The sequence below is a fragment of the Mandrillus leucophaeus genome, unplaced genomic scaffold (genome assembly GCF_000951045.1).
Source record: "Mandrillus leucophaeus isolate KB7577 unplaced genomic scaffold, Mleu.le_1.0 Scaffold536, whole genome shotgun sequence".
Classification (NCBI taxonomy): Eukaryota; Metazoa; Chordata; class Mammalia; order Primates; family Cercopithecidae; genus Mandrillus; species Mandrillus leucophaeus.
The window spans coordinates 909,540-913,949 of NW_012105764.1; the positions used below are offsets into that span (position 1 = coordinate 909,540).

The window sequence follows — 4,410 nt, forward strand, 5'->3', positions numbered from 1 at the left end:
CTGAGTATTGTTTTTCTCACAGAGAGAAATTTTAGAAGTACAATAGGAAAGAAAATGAAAACATGGATGGCCAAAAAACCTGAAGAAGTGCCTACAACATCTATGAACTTCACATATTTAATTTTCGTAAAACACTAAAGGCAATATTGCTTTCTACATTTTACAGACAACAAACTGAGGTTCAGTGATTCAAAGTCAGGCTTCAAATCCAGGCCCCTAAAGCCTATTCTATCCAGCACTTTTCACTACACCCACTTGCCTCTCAATTATATTTCTGCAAAATGGGCATTCTTATTGTTTCTAGCATTTTTATGACCTTGTTCCCACTTATAAAATAGGGAGATTAGAATAAATCACCTCAAAGTCACTTCTCAGCTCTGTAATTTATTAAAAGAAAGGACCTTCCTACAAGGCAGAGGCCTGAGGATAACAGGATCCTTTTAAAGTTTGGAAACACCCTGTCCCCTCACTTGGGGAGGAAGACAAAGAAGGAATCCATGGGGGAGCTGGTCATGGGCTGAGAAACCAGGCAAGTGTGAATTCTAATCCTGATGCTGACATTGACTTCCTCTTAATCCTCAGAGTCACTTTGTTTCTGAGTTTCCATCTACGCAACAAGGTTAATAGGACTCATCAATCTCCCAGGAGGGTGTTCATGTCTGCTCAGCATTTGTAAGGAGCTAAAGTCTCACTTCTGAGAGCTTGTGCTGTGTTACACAAGGGTACCCCTAGGAAACAAAAATCATGAATGCTCTAATTCAGGTTACTGAAAACTGCATTAAAAAATAATAGTAGTATGTGTTTCCAAAAACTTGCTCAATTATCTCCAATATAAATTCATTTTGAAAATCAATAGTTCATTATTTGTTCAGATAGTAAGAAGAAAAAATATGTAGCTAAAGTCCAGCCTATCAGAAGGCACATAGTAATAGAAGTTCTAGAATAAAATCAGACATTTTGGAATTCCACAACCTCAGAAATGCAATGCAGTCTCCTTTTTTTTCTGTTTTATTTTAATTATTTTTTAATTATACTTTAAGTTCTAGGGTACATGTGCCACGTGCAGGTTTGTTACATATGTATACATGTGCCATGTTGGTGTGCTGCACCTATTAACTCGTCATTTACATTAGGTATATCTCCTAATGCTATCCCTCCCTCCTCTTTTTTTGGTTAAATGTAATCTTTACCAACAGAATGATTGATTGAATTTGAACACAGGCTGTTCTCATTCAAATGATCAGGATTTTTTACCCACATAAATGATCAAAATTTTTTACCCTGAAGACACATTCTGCAATAGAATCATCCAGAACTTGCCGAGTTGCTTAAATTTTGAACGGATGGAAATAGCCACACACACCAGGAGATTCCCAGTTCTTACACTTTGTGAGGTTATTCAATCTGCCAGGTAAGCTTCATGTTTACAGGCCTTTTTGTACATGATTTGTATATATGTATTTGGAAATACACACATGTATCACGTATATACATGTTTAAATATTGTGTATATATGTGTGTGTGTATATACATTTATATACATATGTGTGTGTGTATATATATACACACACACACACACACACACATAAAAAATGTGCTCCCAGATCATACAGCTTTAAGCATAAAATCTTTTTTTCTGGCCTACTGTGATGAGGGTGCCTTGGAGAGGAAGGGAGGGGAGTGTGTCAGCAAGCTGTGTCTCTGCATCTGTATTTCCTCCATCCTCTGCATAATGGGAAGATAAATTTTCTGACATTGCTCTCATACCTTATTATCATCAGAGACTAATCACTTCTATACTTCCCTTGAAAAGCAGTGAGACTTGCTTTTATTTTGTGTAGGTCTTCCATACGATTTTTTCTTTCACGCCTAACAATTTCCGACGGCCTTTCTCAGACTGTGATAGAGCAGGGACTTCTTTTTCCCACTCAACTCCATTATGACATCACACTAGCTATGCAAACCACAGAGTAAAGCAAACAAAAGAATTTTTCATTTTCTTTTTCATTCAATAAGGCTGCATTTTCTGTCATACTGCAACCTTTTGACCCATGTCCTAGTGGTGTTGGTCACCCAAGGGCAGAAGTTCGGCCATAGGTGAAGTCTGTGTGTGTTTATGTTGAGGCGAATGTGTTTGCGTTCACTTCCTGTTGGCTGTGCTAGAACAGTGCAGTTGCTGTCCCATAGCCCTGAGATCCTGCCTGCTGAGTGAGCTACATCTCCTGAAAGGTTAAAGATAGGTTGTTTACCCTTTCTCCTTCCCCCCAGTCACCAAACCCTTTTGTCACTGCTGCAGCTGAGCTCACATTAGTTCAGTTTTACCTGGAGAAGGTTGAGGGAGTATGTGCTGTAATACCGTCTACCCCATTTGATTGCAATCATTTCCCAGGCTGCGTTTCCCAACACCTGTTAGTCTATGACTCCTACATGTTGCATTAAAAATGTACCTGTGTTTGCTGTTTTAAAATGTTCAGAGCTAATGGAAAACCATATATTAAATAATTGAAGCACCATGGAGAAGTAGATTATATGGGGAAAATTCTGATTTAAATAAGAAAATCACACACTTTTCCCCAAAGGATCATGCTTTTTTTCTCTTTACTATGTCTACTACCCCACCTCACCTGCTTGCTTTAGCATCCTACCAACTCTGTTTCCAGGAGATGAACATTCTAACTGCCACTAGCATTTGTGCTAAGTAGCTGACTTGCTATGGGAAGTGTTGCTGCATGCAAGCATTTATTCATTCACGCATGCATGCATTCTTCTGACCCACCCAACTACCCATTTAACTATTCATCTCTTCCCCTTCCAGACAGGCCTGAGCTCTAAAAAGTAGACAAATGTGAATTATTATAAGTAGTTTGGTGTGGCTGCAGCATAGGGTAGGACAAGGGATGGGTGAAAACTGAACTGTAAAAGGGCATAGAGTTCATCAGCTACCATAATAAAGAACGGTTAGACACACTCATGACTTTATCTCCTATCCCTGTAGGCCTTGTCTGTAATCCCCCTGCTACATGAGCAGGCATTGTGTACATAGCATAGCAGTGGCTTCCAGGAGCTTCGCTCTCTCCCATTCAACTGCTCCCTGATATTTAATTTGGTACCTCTCCAGAAACACTGATTTACCCTCCCTGCTGGTTCTCTTTCCCCTCTATGTCTGTATGACACTCTGCGACCTAGCAATGGGCATGTAATTAACTACTTGACCTCTGCTCAGCTATGTGGACAGATGATACGCAATGCTTCCTTCCTTCTTTTCCATTTTTTGCCAGGATTCCAAGTTATGTTGTGTGTCCCTCTGCTGCTCAGTCTCTTGTTTCATCTTTCCCCATATGGTGTGACAGATCACTACAACAGACCATTATGGATGGGCCCCCATGTGGGAAGATGCCCTACTGAGGCAGATTAATGATTATCCTGGAGTAGTGCCACATTCTGTTTTTCGGGGGCCAAATCCGGATGCTACTGAGGAAGTTATTTTTTTTTTTTAAACCCATAAGCACTTAATTGTGCAATGTTATACTTCCCAATGCCAGCTGGTCATCAAATTATAAGATGAAACAAGAAGATTTATAATCCTTGAAATTTCAGCTGAGCCTATGTTGTCACAGAGGCACTCCTTACCATATGGCCCTTCCTTTTGCAAGGTTCCAAGAAACCCACCAGGGCATTGAGTCCCAAGTGTTAATTTCATTTTGTCTGTTTACTTCCTGTTATAATGAGATAAAATACAATGAAATACTTCCAATCCATTCATTATTTTTTCTTTGAATCTATGTCCTCTTCAAATATAAGTACTTCTCTCCATAAAATACATGATTCTTCTTCCCAAAATGTTTCAGCATTTCTTACTGTAAATTTGTCTTATACAGCTATTCCTTGTTTTTCACCTGAACTATCATGTTTCCCTTGCCTATGATTACCTTCATTGTCTTCATTCTAGTTTACTATAAGCATTTCCATCATTTTTATGGTAACAATGTTTTGCCCAACCTCAATTCAAGGATCTTTGCCAAAATAAAAATATATAGGACATAGTTGTCTCTGTATCGTTTTGCCGCAATGTCAGTAGAAAAATAAATTTATTTACATACTTCTCCTCCAAGCCTCTTCTGTACCTGTGTACATAACTTAGGAGCTAAAACATCTCATTCAACATGTAAATAATAGATCTCAGGTATTTGGGGGATGTTATTTAAAAAAAAAAAACCCTCAATCAGTGGACTTTTAGATGAAAGCAGTCATCATGGATATCTGAAAGAAGATACTGAAAAGGAAGATAGTGGTCTGCCTGGAGAAGAGCAAAATAGCTTCAACTGCATTTCATGGTGAGTGCTGCCCAAAGATATAGCTGTGCAGAGCTGCAGGAACTCCTACTAAACCAAGAGATTTGAAGGTGGAGAA

General features: G+C 38.9%; 1 long non-coding RNA gene across 1 annotated transcript; it reads right to left on the minus strand.

Moving 5' to 3' along the window:
* Window positions 1-371: 371 nt before the first annotated feature.
* LOC105551874 lies at window positions 372-1,866 on the minus strand. The gene is made up of 2 exons (XR_001007910.1): window positions 1,768-1,866; window positions 372-728 (listed from the first exon to the last, which is right to left on the minus strand). It is a non-coding gene; the product is annotated as an uncharacterized LOC105551874 (long non-coding RNA).
* Between the last annotated feature and the right edge of the window lie 2,544 nt (window positions 1,867-4,410).